Genomic DNA, 17,500 nt, shown 5'->3' on the forward strand with positions numbered 1-17,500 from the left:
TTTCTCTCGCTTCACGTCTTATTTCCTATGTTAATTCCACCTCAACCGTGTCTGTACCGACGATTACGCCTTGTCCTTCGTTCTTCGAGTATCGAGCCTTTAAAACTATTTCATCTTTTTCCTGCGGTCATGGACACACAATTGTTTAAACGGAATGTTAATGACATCAATCTCGGTAGGCTTGCAAAAAGAAAGAAAAAAAAGAAAAAAGAAAAAAGAAAAAAGAAAAAAAAAGACTTTTGATTTCTCTGCACAGAGAGAACATCTGTAATCTTCCAAATCAAGCTAAACAGATTCCATTGTAGTGTCAATTTTTTCGTATTTAAGAAACCATATTAACTCTTTTGACACGAAACCACCTGAGACTGCCCATGGTTTTATGACAAAAAACAACTCTATTTTAAAGTAATCTAAATTGAAACCACACGTCAAAATTTTGTGTTAAATTCTGCTCCAAATATCAGCTTAATATCAAAATTATTTTTCTAAATTTCGTTAAAAGCATATTTTTACAGGAAGAAAAGATAAAAAAAGACTGTTAAAGTATAAAAGATCAAATTACCGAGAAAAAGGAAACCCATAATTACTTTAACAAGTAAACAAAGAAAAAGGAAAAAAAACAGGGGGTGGAATTAAGCAGTAGAAGATGGGGGTGAAGAGTAACAGGTTGTGCACTCCAGAACAAATGGCGTGTTTAGCCGCCCCTCACGGACATAATTGCAAAGGTATTGCCGCAGAGAATGGCCAGTGACATTCGCCGCAGCAGCCACCCCCACAGCGCGGGGCTAATTTTCCCTCATTATTTTCCAAATTTATTGAGACAAAAGCAGAGTATTTCAATGGAATTATAGAAACAAAAGTAAATCTCGTTTCATTTGCAATCATGTTACAGCGACCCACCACAAAGTATTGCCACATAATTGTTGATTTGGTACTGTCCGAGTAAGTACGATGCTCTGAAGGCTTGTGCTACCAGGGTAGATGATTTGGGGTAGGTGATTGGCTCCGTTGGTTACAGTATTGTGGCAATGTTGCCGATGCTGTTGTTTAGCGTTATGTCACTGCTAACATGATTCATTGAACAGATTTATGATGAGAGACGTTCCAGGTGTGATCTTCTCCTCTCACCTACCCCTGCATTGTTGTTGGCACTCTGTCGCTTATGACGTCGAGGGTTCCAGTTGATTCGATCAACAGAACAGCCTGCTCGTGAAATTAACGTGCAAGTGGCTGAGCACTCCACAGACACGTGTACTCTTAATGTAGTTCTCGGGGATATTCAGTGTGACACAATGTGAAAAGACTGACCCTTTGAATTACAGGCACAACAGAAACAGGATGTAAGAGTGAGAGAAAGTTGTGGTGAAAGAGTACAGCAGGGTTCGCCACCATCCCCTGCCGGAGCCTCGTGGAGCTTTAGGTGTTTTCGCTCAATAAACACTCACAACGCCCGGTCTGGGAATCGAAACCGCGATCCTATGACCGCGAGTCCGCTGCCCTAACCACTGGGCCATTACGCCTCCACAGTGAATTAGTGGAGTCGATATAATTGCAGAACTAATAGACGCATTATCGTGCCCGAAAAAAAATTGCTTTGTAATATTTCTGCAACCATTACGCTCTGAGTTCAAATGCAGCCGAGATCGACTTTGCTTTTCATTCTTTCTGGAGTTGATAAAATAAGTACGAGTTGAGTACTATGGTTGGTGTACTCGACTAAACTCCATCCCCTGCAACAAAATTTCAGGCCTTATGCCTTAGTAGAAAGGATATAGTTGCCTATACACTCCTGTGAGTAAGGATCAGGCCAGTCTACACCACGACGCAGTTTCAAATCTCAGTCAATGCTAGAGCAGCTGCGTGCCTAATTACAACTTACCTTGGAAAGCAATGGACGCTCGACTCTATTTTATGTGTAGCTATGTGCCCTGGAAAACAAATGTATTTCAATATTTATGAATATAGTTACTTTTACACACACACACACACACACACAGAAAAACAAATACTTCAACGGTATCCCAGTAACACAAGCTATAATGTGGAATTACTATTCAAACATATTACAGGTTTATTATTGCAGTAATCGCAGTAAAATAGCTATAAAGCATTGATAAACTGAACTCTGTGATCTGGTTTGAAGAAACGTCTTTACACCACTGTAGCTCACGGGGATACAATCAAGTATCCTATAAGTAACTAGGTTGTTGATGAACGATGAAAAATCAAATCATTATTTATATATATATATATATATATATATATATATATATATATATATATATATATATATATATATATATATATATATGTATGTATGTATGTATGTATGTATGTATGTATGTATATATATATATATATATATATATATATATATATATATATATATATATATATTATATGGATTAAAGAAACTTTTCATAAGTTTGTGCTAACAGACTGTGAGGTTTCGGCTTGTTTTCGATATTCTATTGTTAGTAATAATTCAAGTCGGTGAGCTGGCAGAATCATTAGCATGTTGGACGAAATGCTTAACGGATTCTCGCCCGTCGCTATGCTCTGAGTTCCAATTCCGGCGAGGTTGACTTTGCCATTCATCTTTTCGGGGTCGATAAATTAAGTACCACTGAAACACTAGGGTTGATGTAATCGGCTAGTTCTCCACCCCCCCCATAATTTCAGGCCTTGTGCCTTTAGTAGAAAGGATTATTAGTAATAATTAAAGGCGGCGAATTGGCAGAATCCCCGAGAACTACGTTAAGGGTACACGTGTCTGTGGAATGCTCAGCCACTTGCACGTTAATTTCACGAGCAGGCTGTTCCGTTGATCGGATCAACTGGAACCCTCGACGTCGTAAGCGACGGAGTGCCAACAACATTATGCCTAGAGGAGTTGTGCTTATCTGGCTCCTTAACCTACCACACTCGGTCCCTCATCCGTAAAGCGGCCACATTAGACACAAGGCAATTATTTTTTATTGCTTTTTTTATTTAAAAAAAAGCGTGTTTTAAATGCCTGCAAATACTGAACGTCATTCATGAGTTTCAAGGACACTTTGAAGAGAAGACTAAAGCTGATGCATGGGCAGGGATGTTGCTGCGTCCATGCGATCTGAAATGCAGATATAAATGATTATCGAAATCATCGTCATATTCATTAAAAAAACAAAAGGCTTCAAATAAGTAGCTTAATATAATTTAATTATATTTCGTACACAGATATAATAATAATCCTAACCATGTTATTTTCCATTTCCGGTGAATTGATGTATTATTAGATTTAAAAGGCGTCCCAAACCTTCCCCATTTACTCTCACTCTCTTGCTTTCTTTCTCTCTTTCTCGCTTTATTTCCCCCTCTCTCTGTCTGTTTCACTCTGTCTGCCTGTCTCTCTCTGTCTCCGTTATTCCTCTTCTACTTTCGCACAATTTTTGCACACACACAATCATACAAAGACTCATATAAACACGTATTTTCAAATGAAAACAAACTTACAAAATCATATTTTTTCATTATTAGTTCTTTCAACTACTTTGATAAAACTAGATGTTTTCTATTTTCGATAAAAAGACAAATGAAAAAAAAAAATGCTTAAGATGGATGTTGTAGCATTGAATCATTTCTAAATTTAAGTTGTCACGGGATATCGAAGAACAAACAAACAAACAAAGAAACAAACAAACATATCACAAAACAATGCAAAACTACATTCAATGAGAGAGAAGAAACATTTTCACAAAATGGCGTCTAGAAAATATTCCAACGAGACATCAATGAGACATGGCGGCACAGTCGGTGAAAAAATAATCCATATATATATATATATATATATATATATATATATATATGAATGAATACATTGTCTTTACGTTTGTTGTTTGCATGTTATTCTGTTTTCCCTCCCGAAGCAACACCGCTGCCGCCTCCACCCTTACCACCACCACCACAAAGAACTACAATACTTGCACTAGCTCCAACATTGAACTGCCGCCACGGACACCACCACTACATAATCGCTGCCACCACCATTACCCCCACTACCGTTACCCCCAACCCCAACCACCACCACCACCACCATCATCACTACGACCACGACCACCACTGCTGCTGCTGCTGCTGCTGTTGCTGTGGCTAACATCAATGTTTTCGTATCAAACTTTGGAATTCGATCCTCGGTGTCCATCCATTTTGGTCGTAGATTGTCATAAGATGATTTATCATGTAATAATACTAAATGATCGTGTTCTCGTCGTTGTTGTAGTCATTGTTGTTGCTTTTGATATTGTTGCAGATGAAGATGATGACGACGACGATAACGACGGCGACAACTACAACAACGGAACTACGACTGTGATAATGCTGACGATGATGATGATGATGATGATGGCAGTGGCGGTGACGATGATGGTTTTGTGGTGTTGATATTCGAACTTGTTGTCCGAATTACTTAGGAATGATGGTACTATCCGGATTAAGTAACGTTACTGAGGGAGTTAATTGCTTGCTGTGTAGTTAAGAAGCCCGCTTTACACTGACGTGGTTTTGGGTTGAGTATCCCACCCTGTGGTACCTTGGAGAAGTGTTTTCTATTATAGACCCGGGCCATCAATGCCTTGGGAATGAATTCGATAGACGAAAACTGCTTGGAGGCCCATATATCTCTTTTACTTGTTTCAGTCTTTTGACTGTGGCCATGCTGGAGCACTGCCTTTAGTCAAGCAAATCGACCCCAGGATGTAAACGCACAAGCATCGGTTGTCAAGCGATGTTGGGGGGACAAACACAGACAAACAAACACATACACACATACATATATATATATACGACGGGCTTCTTTCAGATCCCGTCTACCAAATCCACTCAAGGCTTTGGTCGGCCCGAGGCTATAGTAGAAGACACTTGCCCAAGATGCCACGCAGTGGGACTGAACCCGGGACCATGTGTTTGGTATGCAAGCTACTTACCACACAGCCACTCCTACGCCTATATATATATATATAATTTTTTTTCAGAATGAGATAAAAAACCAAGGGTGTGAAGATTTTAGAACATTTATAAATAGAAGGTCTTACAGCTGTTTTCAGGATATTTATTATATCCCTTCAGGAGACGGTGTGAGAAGATGGTTAAGCAATAGTTAATTTAGATAAGATACAAAATAGAGAGTGAAGTGGAGGAATGAAAATAGTTTGATGTAGCTACCTTCATTTGCACCTCTTGCCGTGAGGTAGGTTCATCTGGGACTCTCGACGGGAAGAGGTCCAGCTTTGATTTAAAAAACGCCTACATCTGCTTTGTCCAGGTTCCTCAGGCTCTTTGGGAGAATATTAAAAAGCCGTGGGCCCCTGAAACCCAGGCTGTTGCAGTAACTGGAGTAGTTCGGGAGTAGGACCAGTGAAACTTGAGAATATTTGGGCTTCAACGAACAGGTTCGCATAGTTGGGGCCCATTGTCGTTCCCATGGCCACTCCCGAATACAATTAGTAGAAATCACCCGCGAACGAGAAGCAGTTAAGAGAGAGGACAAGTTCGGTCAGACGAATGAGTGTGGACGTGTCGGGTTGTGGGCTGGGGCGTAGATCGAGGAAATATTTAAGTGCACGCAGCCCCTCGTCGTGAGGGATCACCGTATAGAGGCTCTGGATGTCGCGGATGTGAGAAGGGAGAGAAGCCACTAGGGGGGGGGCAAGGACACGGTCCATATGTATGTATATATATATATATATATATATATATATATATATATATATATATATGCATAGGTGCATATATATATATATATATGCATAGGTGTCTGTGTGGAAAGAAGTTTTCTTTCCACCCACATAGTTTCGGGTTCAGTTCCATTGCGTGGCACCTTGGGCCGATCAAAGCCTTGTGAGTGGATTTGGCAGAGGGAAACTGAAAGAAATCCGTCATATATACATGTGTGTGTGTGTGTGTGTCTTTAAGCTTGTGTGCTTGTATCCCAGAACACGTGACACATTTATCAAACCTGCAAGAGTAATCGATAAACTACAGACTTCAAAAGTATACCAAACTAAAACAAAATAAAATAATTTGGGGTTGCTTATTTTTTACGACTAAACCGTTCAAGGCCGCGCCACTGCATGATCGCAATCTAATGATTGAAACAAACAAAAGATAAAAGATTTACGATAAAAAATGTACCTGAGAAGTTATTACTGTGTCAGTTGAAAGAAAAATATGGCGAAGAATGACGTTGACTATGGCGGAAATGATGATTGCATGAAGGTAGGGGGTCTACAGACGACGTTAGCGATTGGTTAGTCGGAATGAAGACGCAAATCGAATCAACACCACGTTTTGTGTTATTTCAAATGTTTGAAAAGAGAAAACGCCCGACTTGAGATTACAGATATTAAGGCAATTGGTTGATAACAATGTATTTTAAGAAGTGTAGATCCGTTTTTTGTTATCATTTGTTATGAATGCGGATCTTTCGACAAATTTCCGTAACTAGATGTAGGATATGACCTATTTAGAAAATATGGATTTCTTCACAATTCTTCACACACACACACACACACATACACGAGCCAAATGTTTATACGTCTACATATTTGTTATATACGTCTATTCGTGCATATATATGTAGTATGATGTTGAAAGGGGCAATCTCAGAATGATGGAGTCCTTCCTTATAAACAAACTGAGACCAGTCATGAACAACAGCAAGGAACTACACGAAGCAGACTGGTTGCTATAGCAACACCAGTCTGTGCATGTCTTCCTCCTTCCTCCTTCCTTCCCTACCTCCTTCTCCCACACACATCTGAGCAACGATTTTTCGCAACTATCGCTGTTCCTAAATGCCTTGAAGAATGGGTCTTCACCACGAAACATAGAAATACAAGGTACAACTGCAACTTTTTTCTTTTCTTCTCTTTTTGTAGTTTACTTTGTATCTTCTCGCATTCTTCTCACCTTACCCAACAACCTTCTTTAAAGTTATACCGCACAAAGCTTCACCAAAACTACATCCCAAATAACTAAATAGTTTAATAAAAAATAAGTAAACTCGAGATCTGGGTTTATAAAGAATGCTTCATAATAATGAGACACATACCTTGGTTATATATTATATAATTCCCTTAATAAATATGCATGTGACATTCCTTGCTTCTTGCATTAAAAATGTCCCATCATCATGAGATTGCCAGTATTATTCAGGGACATAAAGACGGTGAATAGGTAGAATCATTAGCACGCTGGACAAAATGGTTCGCAGTATTTCTTCCGAATTTACTTTCTGTGTTCAGTTACTACCAAGGTTGATTTCGCCTTTCATTCTTTCGGGGTTGATAGAATAAGTATCATTTGAGCACTGTTGTCACTATAATTGACTTTCTCCTACCCCTGAAATTGCTGGCCCTGTGCCAAAATTTTAAACCATTATCCAGGAAAATTCGAAATTATAATGCAATTACTAATGCTCAGAAATTTAGACATGTTGCGGTATTAACTTACATAAAATCGTTCAGATCAGACGACAACTTAGATAATTCAGTGTCGTGTTAACAGTTTCTCCTTTGTTGACTCGCAGAAGTTTCCATGAGTGTTAGGAGTCTTTGTAAAGGACTCAGAACAATACAAACAAAACTAAGCTTTAACCATCTAATCCTTAAACCGACGGTGTAAAGCACCGATCAGCTATCGTTGTTTTCATATATAAAGCAAAGTATAAGAGAGTTAAGGAAACAATGGAGAGATAGAAAAAAGAAAGAAAGGAGAAGAAAGAAAAGAAGTGATGAAATAGTTTTGTGACGCCGGCTTTTACATCATAATATCACAACAATCAATATGGTGTGAAGACTGTAACGTTGGGACGGAGATTTGGAGATTTAAGACAGGCTCTTTTGGTGAAAGTGACGCATTAACACCAACTGGGACAGGACGAGCCATCGAGGGTGCCTTAAACATGGTCACTTGATCTACTGGAAATAGCAACAAAATCTCTCTCAAGCTTCATTGCAAGTTACAGTCATGGAAAAAGACACGTTCTATAATCCTTTTTACTATAGGCACAAGGCCTGCAATTTGGAGAGGAGATAGTCGATTTCATCGACCCCAGTGCGTAACTGGTACTTATTTCATCGACCCTTCATCAGTTGTCGGCTATCTATCTACTCCTCATTTCAAGCATTGAACGATAGATATATGTATGTGTAAGTATGTACATATATATACACACACACAGACCCGTGTGTATATGCATGTATGTATGTATGCATACATACATGTATATAAATAAATAAATAAATAAACCAGTGGTTTACCGTTAAGTTAAATGTTTATAAAAGATTAATTTTGAAAGCTGCATTCCCTCGCTTTCGGTAAATATGTTGCTTATTTTTTTGTAGTTTTTGACTTATTTAGTCCCTCGAAGCGTGAGGCGTTACTACACAGTTAATGCCCTTTATATAAATTATATATATTTATGGAAAAAAATGATGAATTTGTTTTTCATTATGAGGTTTTTTTTCACGCTGACTACTTGATAAATTCTTATAAAGATTTTATCCTATATTATATTATATTATATATATATATATATATATATATATATATATATATATATATATATATATATATATATATATATATAGAACCTTTTTAAATAATTAAGAAAGGCATTCTTTATAATCATTGTTAGTTCTCTATTTTGCCTTTTGTTTGTTGGTTTGTATTATTTTTACAGCTGAACGGGTTTGTTATTGCAGTAGAAACAGAATAGCAAAGATGGAAGCAGAAACCAAAATTGACACTGAAGCCGATCTTGTCTATATGTAAGCTCTTTCACTGGAATTTTTTTCTTTAATCAAAATATGATGTTATCTATTGATAATTCGAAACAAAATATTGATTAAAACATATTCGGAATTCATTTGTTTATTTGTGTAAGAATGTATGTATGTACGTACGTAGGTATTTATGTACACTTGCAAATATGTATACAGATATTTATCAAAATATTTGTATATGCATATAGATAATACAAGCACAAAAGCGCATGTATAATACACACACATACACACATATATGCCAGGAAAAATTGTAGAGTAATAGTTGTATGTGCTCATGCATGTTCATATGTATATGTGCTCATGCATGCATACATCCATACATAGATGCGTACACACACATACATACGCGCGTAATAGTTACATAATACGTACATACATTTATTGATTTATATATATATATATATATATATGTATATATATATATATATATATATATATATATATATATATATATATATAAATATATATATATATATAAATATATATATATATATAGATAGAGAGAGATCAAAACATTTTGATTCAAATTCGTTGGTACTTTTGAGTTTCAAGCGTGATGCTAATCGTCAGCCATTTTGAATTTGAATGACAGAGGTTGATTGTTATTACCGTAACGTGGGCGGAAATTGGCCGAAGAAGGTCACGCGGTGTCGTGGTTTGATGTTGGTATATGGGTTACAGTTAGTTGGAAAATACCGCATACAGGAAATTGACAACGTGAAGGACAGGAAATAGATCACGTGGCGATTAGGAAATCGGCCAGGTTTTTGGAGGGAAGTAGGAAGGGGGTGGTATATGCAAGTATATAGTTCTATATGCGGGTGTGTAGATGCGTTCATATGGTTTTGCGTGCATGTGTGTATTGATCCGAGCATGCACATCTGTACATGGACGCGCACGTCTGCAGAAACGCAGACACACACACACGCTGGGAAGAACGCGCACGCGTGCACACGCACATACTCACGAACACATGCACACACATACACATTTACACACACATGCTCAGTCATTCATGTCTACATATATATATTCGCATGCATACCAGTGTGCACGCACACACGTATGCTCATGTGCATTCGCGTGCGTGCGTGAGTATACAGGCACAAAATAGCGTTGGGGTTTGGTAAGCGTTTGGAATTGGTAAGCGTTGGGAATTGATATGCGTTGGGGACTGGGAAACGTTGGGGACTGGGAAACGTTGGGGACTGGTAATTGGCGGTCCTTCTCAGTGGGGTTGGTTGGTAGCGGTTGCCATGCTGCAGGTGGTGAAGAGTAGCAGCTGGTGCTAAGGTGGTTTATCCCGATTGTCGGCAATCAGAGGCCTGAAATTTGCCAGAAGCGCATACTTTCGTGACAGCAATACTATAAATCGTATTTCTTGTTGATGGATACTGGAGGATATGCAGCTTTTCACGGTGGCAGTGCTGGCGGTTGGGCGCGCCGGGTGAATATCGTGGCGCTCTGTCGACAATAGTCCACTTGATGCTGGGTATTTCATCTCGGAGTCTCCAGAGAAAACGAGACAGGGACGTAGAGTTCCCTCTGTCCCGGGATATAAACCAGTGCATATGCTTGGAGTATCTGTCCTTGAAGTCATTAGCTGTCACACCCGTATAGTGCTTAGTAATGCCATCGGATGATGTAAAGGCTGCTCTGTATACTACGGCATCTTTATATTCATTGATTCATTGATATATGCTTTAAAATTCTACACAGCAACAGTAGCGAAAATAGCAGTGGAGGTACAATTAGACGACACCAAAAATTAACAGTTGAATAAGAATTACTGCACCTCCCTTAACACATTTTATAAAACATCTTTAGAGAACTTAGGTATAAATATTTTATCAATTAGGTCCCTTCAAGAGCTTTTATAAAGCAGTGTATAATGGAATTGTTAAACAAGTAGGTACAGGACATCTACTGACGTGACCAATGAATGAGCAATAAACAAATAATCACCTCTAGAAAAACAGGACATGGCTTAGCAAAATAGGTTGCAATTATATAATTGATATATATATAGAGAGAGAGAATGCCTGCAGATTTGGCTACTGAATTAAAATAACAAATGATATAGAGATAAGAAATTTCATAAAAAAATCTTCTAGATAACAAGAACTGAAAGATGATATTTAGAATAAAACAAAGAGAACAAGAACGACAAAGTAATGAGAAATAGAAAGACAACGAATTGGCAAATGAAACGAGGACAATCATATATAACGCTTTAATAAAACTATATTATAAACCAGCCTTACATTTGTATGTATGTCGATGCTTGTACTTGATTATGCATGTATTTGAGTATGCATGTATATGCATACTTGAATATGCATGTATATTGGCGTGCGCCAATATATGTGTTTGTGTACGGGTGTTTGTTAAGAATTAAATAGCAGAAAGGACAAAGCATTGAACAGCCCTTTTGTAAATGGTTAATTCATAAACATTTACCTCATTTTATTGGGTGAGTCGATGTAGTATGTTCACGGACTTGGTTATTCATTATGTTTCTGGGAAAGTTTAATTATTGTGTCCAAGGGCGAATCTATTATGGCCCTCGGCAATTCTATTTTCTGTGCTTCTCAGCAGGTTTCTTTACTGTCTACCAGAGTATTTTTTTAATACTGGTTTAGCCTATTTATTATGCTTCTGGGTAAGTTTTATGTATTATGCCTCTTGGAAGGCCTAATGCATAGCACCATTTGAACAACGAAGGAAGATTTATACCCTTGTCCGATCTGCTATAGATAGCAAATTTATTTACCTCAAGGGACACCCTACCATCTCAAATATATTGAAATACCACTGGACATGCTTGTTGTTCTCGTTCTCCGTCTCCAAAGGCGAAATGATTACGATTGGGACGATTTCTTTAAGCATAAGTCTACTTGATCACGGCTGATCTGGGATTAAATATCAATCTTCGTCGCTAAAATCTCAGTCATTATGATCTCATGGGGCCGTGACCGTAGTGACGTCACACACAATATTGGTTTCTAATTTTGGCACAAGGCCAGAAATTTTTGGGTAGAGGGTAAGTCGATTACATCGACCCACCAGTGATCAGCTGGTACTTATTTTATCAACCCCTGAAGGATGAAAGACAAAGTCGACTCAGAACGTGAAGACGGAAGAAATCCTGCTAAGAATTTTGCCTACCGTGTTTACGATTCTGCCAGCTCACCGCCTTAAAATATCGCATGAACTGTTATTTGAAATGGGATATCAAAAGAATCAGAAAAGCGGTAATCACAATTCATGCAGTGTATAGTTTCGCCGCTTGGCGTTGAGATTTCGAATCACGTAAGTTTCGTTCTTGCTCAATCCGAGATTAATAAAAGAAATACCAGTCCTTCTCTACAAAAGGAAACATCGTGTCTTTGTTTGAAATGAATATTTGTGTATTTGGTGGAATAATCTATCTATTGTTGAAAGTGTCTTTAGATGTGTAATGGTTTTACAATTTATTGAATTTTGATAAATTTGTTTCTAAATAAAATTAGTCTTCAAACTTCACCCAGCACTGAATTTCAGCCACTACATTCTCATCATTAGTATAAATAAATTAATTTATCTCTTTTCTCCCCATTCTATTTGTCCTGGTAATATTTTTACAGAAACAGGATAGTTGCTTTGAAATTATAAGCTTGATATTCTTAACCTAACCGTTGTGATTCAAAGGATAGAAAGAGAGAGGGAGAGAGAGGTGAGAAAGAAAGAGAGATAGCAGTACATAGAGAGGGGGAGAGAGAAAGAGAGAGAGAGCGAGCGGTACATAGAGGGTGAAAGAGAGAGAGGGAAAGAGAGAGAGGGAAAGAGAGAGAGGGAGAGAGAGAGAGAGAGAGAGAGAGAGAGAGAGAGAGAGAGAGCAATAATAAATTTAGCACCAGCTTGAACCGCATTGAAGAAAAGAATTAAAATAAATAAATAACTTGCGGAGAATAATCAATCGTGTGGAATATGTAAAAGGCATGTCCCCTATACAAGTATATCTTACCATTATCGGATCGGCAACAGATGTTTTAAACTGGTGCTCATATTTCATTCTTATCAAATGTATATAGTAACGCAGTACTTTTGTTTGCATCTGTTTTGCCTATATTGTTGCGGCTGTTGTGGTGTTTTTAAAACAGGAAAATATTTGTACAGTATTGTAATTTGATATACCTTCATAATAAATGCAATAGTGGAAGTTGCTATACTGTATCTGTAAGTTATTGACAGACCGAACTAATGACCTGGCTTCGACCTTCACAGTCATTTTTATCATTTCATATGGTGAAGCTTCTCAATTTAACAATTTGTCTTGCTATTTTACCATAAAATTCTGAGAAATCATTAATCATACTGTAAACAATTACAGCAGACAGTGAATGTAAAATAAAGATAAGCTGCAAGTGAGACGAGTCTGCGACCTGGCTTTCGATTCTTAGTTGTAGCAATTTAACGTTTTTTCCTTTCTATAATGAATCTGAATAAGACATGAAAGGTTACGAGAATTTGATAGTCTCTTATCGTTAAATTAAAGATATCGTACTTAGAAACGAAATCAGTGTTTATGAGAAATGTATATGAGGACTTTTCAAAGAAGTATAAAACTCTGGGTAGCCGAGGTTTAAAATATTCAATGATCGATATATCAATTTCGGATTGTGTCACTGTTGATAAGTATACCATGATCGAACCACAGCAGTGTCAATCTAGTGGCCTGCGGTAAGTAAAATAAGTGGCAGTAATACATAGTAATAACTTCAACTGGTTAAGCAAAGCTATTTTTGCTCTGCGTCTGGCCATAACCAACTATAAGAAATAACTGCTGCTAGATAAACTGGACCAGTGAAAGTTACGTTGCCTTTTTAAGTTATTGCAGACGTCGACATGCGGATTTTCGAACTAAATATCAAATGAATCGAATCGATTGTGTCGGTCATAGAGGGCCTACATAGTTCATGGAATGGAGTTGATTGGAGTAAAAACATTCAAGGGCTAGGTGGGAGAGTTAAATCAGACGGTGATTTATGTTTATCATTGAAGAACAAGAATGTTCCGTCTGACGAAACGAAATTACGCATAGTTTCCATTCTTTAAAATTTCACTCACAGGGATTTCGTGTACTCGTGACTATTGCGGAATACACTTATCCAGGTACCACACAATAGGTACGAACCCAAAACAATGTAACCCTGATGCAAACGTCTTAACCACACGTATATGCCTGCGCTCAAACGTTGAAACAGATATATATCATACTGATGTGTTTAGACTATACAAAAGGAACGGATCAAATGAGCGGATCAGATGAGCATAAATAAAATAACGTACCGCTTATTCATATTTTGAGGTGTAGAAGATAAAGGGAAATTTCTTTCCACTGAAATTAAGTTATTTTCTAGGGACATTCACTCCTTAATTCAGAAGTCACGCTAAATGTTAATTCTATTAGTTCTCTTGTACAAGATATTTAGGTTTTGGCGTAGTAGAATATGAAACTAATCATTAAACTAACTTTCTACTTCTTAAGTTATGTTATCATATTTTCCACATCTCGGTACTTTTACGGGAACTATTTATTGCTAAATGTGTTATTAGATGTAACAAAATCGGGTTCCATCCTCGTCAAGAACATTGCACAATTCCATTGATAGTTTGATACAGTTTGTATCCCTTCTCAGTATATTGATAACAGATACCCAGCTTATATAAAGTAACAATTGGTATATTCAGTAATTTCAGTGTGCATTAAAAGATCAACGTCATCAAAGTTATTATTAGTGACGTCAAAAGTGAATTATGTCTATTAGTCATCACTAACATATGAAAATCACAAGAAGTTAGTTAACAAATTTTACGATTACACTCATTAAGGATTATTAATAGTATAATGCAACGTTCATATTCTGTATAATAACATTTTGAAATTAAATACGTCCGATTATTAGTTTTTTCTTTTCTTTTTTCTCGTTCATTAAATTATTGAAACATGATTAGCTTTTGGTTGTTATATGTTAAAGCCATTAAGACAATAGCCGGCAGGTGTACATTTCACACTACATGCATGCAATAGAAATTGATTATAAAGGGTGAACAGCCTAAAGAGTTAAATCGAAGACAAGGTGATTTATAGTAAAAATAGTCATTTTCAGTTATTATGAATACTACCGCTTACATGGATTTAGTTAACAGCAATAACACATGAACTAAGACAAGGACGTTGAATACTTTCAGTGAAGACAATCGAGCCCTTCCAAAAATTTTATTATAATTCCTATATTGAGGCAATTTGGCTTTTGTACACTTTATCTCTTGACTTCTATTTAAATCTATTCACGAAAGCATTTCAAGTTTAAGGGTACGTATCTCAGGACCATTATGATAGAATGTTAACTCAAGGGATTTGCCATTTAATTTATGCTTGATTTGTTACATGTTGTCTTCTGTTACCTTACCAGAGTGAGGTTAGCTGCTTATGACGGGAATTCGCACCTAGATAAAAAAAATGCTTGAAATTCTAATACGTTTCAAACAAATGCATTTTATATTATGTCAGTTAATATCGAATTTCAGCTGAATTGATGGTTTAGCCTTCAGGCAGTTATTTGAGTATCATTTGTTTCTTTTAAGTCAGCATATTCCGTTTTTGTTTTATTAATCATTTACGAGATAAATTTTCACAATGTTTCAGAACAGTCTATGAATAAATCAAGTTTATATAGTTATTTATAGCTTTTGTGACAGTGGCCTCTTAATTCAAAACCAGAACTGTTTGTCTTATTGGAAATGTATCATTACTGTCAGTTTGAGGTCATATATCTTCTCCCCGTCTATTGGTAACAAGCTTTGTTTTGTGAAAAGCCAGCGTGTTAAAGCTAAGAAAGACTGTGCAAGCCACCGTTTGTATTAATACATGCATATATTTCCATGTGTGCGTGCATGTATTATCATGTGTGCATACATGTATTTCCGTGTGTGCGTGCATGTATTACCATGTGTGCGTGCATGTATTTCCGTGTGTGCGTGCATGTTTATGCACGTGAATTGTCAAGTGTTTGTATTTATATACATTTATTTTTCTTATAGACAATGTCAACGACACTAGTTTATCGATAAAACTATTTCTATGTAATATGCGGTGCAGAAGCAGATATAAGTTCTCTTAATAAACGATTTTGGAGAATCTGAGAGTTTACCAACGATAAGATTGCGTTGTTAAGGATGCAACAGCGTTTCAAGTACAGTAGGTCACGCATACATTATGGCGGACATAGTGAAATCAGAGAAAACCCCGAGAGAAATAAATTCGATAGAGTAGGTAGAAATAAAACCCTTTTAGTACCTTTATCATGTCACAGAGTTTTATATATTCTATCTAGTATCTTTTACTTGTTTCAGTTTTTAGACAGCAGCCGAACTGGGGCATCTCCTTGAAGGATTTGGTTGAACAAATCGATTCCTGTACTTATTTTTTAAAAGTCTAGTACTTCTTTTATCGGTCTCGTTAACTTACGGGTCTGAAAAAACCAACACCGGTTGTCAAGCGATCGTATGGGACAAACACAACACAGAAACACACGGTTGCACACACATATACACATGCGCGTGGGCACACACGAGTATATATACGCAAAACACGAGTATATATACACGACAGGCTTCTTTCAGTTTCCGCCTCCCAAATCCACTTACAAGGCCCAGGGCTATAGAGGGAGAAACTTACTCTGGGTTCCGCACAGTGGAACTGAACGCAAAACCACATGGGTGGGAATGAAAGTTGTAACCACATGGCCTCGTCTACGCCAGTACGTACATACATATACACACACACACATATACATACATATATATGACTATGAATATATCTATATGAATATAGTAAGAGTACTCGATATAAAGAGTACAGTGTAGATGCCGTGCAGAATAGAAATTCAATGTTTCTGACATAGTCCTTCAAGAGAAAAGTTGAAAGGAGAGAAGCTAATGAGACACAAAAGAGTTTTACATCTTCTAAGTTAAAAAAACAAAAATAAACTGGAGGCACACCTTTCAAAATTTGAAACAATTATTGTTGTTGTTGTTATTATTATTATTATTATTATTATTATTGGACTTGACTCAGGTTTGTTCCTATTCCTGGTAGAATTTATATGTGTAGCAGGTTACTACCAGTAACCTTAGGTATCCATAAGCTTTCAAGTGCTCAAAATCCTTCTGATAATCTTTCTTGTTCCTAGGAGGCAAATATTCTGTAGAAGCTGTAGAGGAGCTCCTATTTCAGTCCCCTTCGACCATTTGTCTATATCATTATTCACAGTTCCTCAAGGAAGCGAGCTGGCAGAAACGTTAGCACGCCAGGCGAAATGCTTAACGGTATTTCGTCTGCTGCTACGTTCTGAGTTCAAATACCACCGAGGTCGACTTTACCTTTTATCCTTTTGGGGTCGATAAATTAAGTACACCCACACTGTCTCTGTATTGGCCCCCCCTCATCATTCGCCCTTGTGGTAAAGAAATAAAATCATCATCATCATTATTATTATCATTATTATTATTGTACACAGGTATAATCCCTAGATTCGAGGTATTTCGTTTAGTTACCTCCCTTTGTATTCATGGAGGAAATGCCTTTGGTCACAAGTCTTCTCTGTAAGGCTGGCCTCAGGATTGAA

The 17,500-nt window shown here is 37.2% G+C and overlaps 1 protein-coding gene and 1 long non-coding RNA gene across 6 annotated transcripts in view; one reads left to right on the forward strand and one right to left on the reverse strand.

Annotated features, from left to right (window-relative positions):
• Positions 1-17,500, reverse strand: part of LOC106875983 (uncharacterized) — a 279,796-nt gene that overhangs the window by 47,941 nt on the left and 214,355 nt on the right. Inside the window, exons 1-2 of one of the 3 annotated variants that reach the window (XM_089357805.1) lie at positions 6,172-6,292; positions 1,880-1,928 (exon numbers count right to left, since the gene is read on the reverse strand). The exons of the other annotated variants lie outside the window; for them this stretch is intronic. The gene's annotated coding sequence lies outside the window, so the exon portion shown is untranslated. Of the gene's footprint in view, positions 1-1,879; positions 1,929-6,171; positions 6,293-17,500 lie in introns of those variants that run through there. 3 annotated transcript variants of the gene reach the window in all.
• LOC106875984 (uncharacterized) lies at positions 6,436-17,001 on the forward strand. 3 transcript variants are annotated; one of them, XR_001410183.3, is made up of 4 exons: positions 6,436-6,878; positions 8,723-8,810; positions 15,915-16,142; positions 16,227-17,001. It is a non-coding gene; the product is annotated as an uncharacterized LOC106875984 (long non-coding RNA). The 3 variants fall into 3 exon arrangements; XR_001410184.3 differs by lacking the exon at positions 16,227-17,001 and having other exon boundaries at positions 15,915-16,175; XR_008264924.2 differs by lacking the exons at positions 15,915-16,142; positions 16,227-17,001 and having other exon boundaries at positions 8,723-8,897.

Source organism: Octopus bimaculoides, chromosome 9, assembly GCF_046866305.1.
Source record: "Octopus bimaculoides isolate indiv1 chromosome 9, ASM4686630v1, whole genome shotgun sequence".
NCBI classification, from domain to species: domain Eukaryota; kingdom Metazoa; phylum Mollusca; class Cephalopoda; order Octopoda; family Octopodidae; genus Octopus; species Octopus bimaculoides.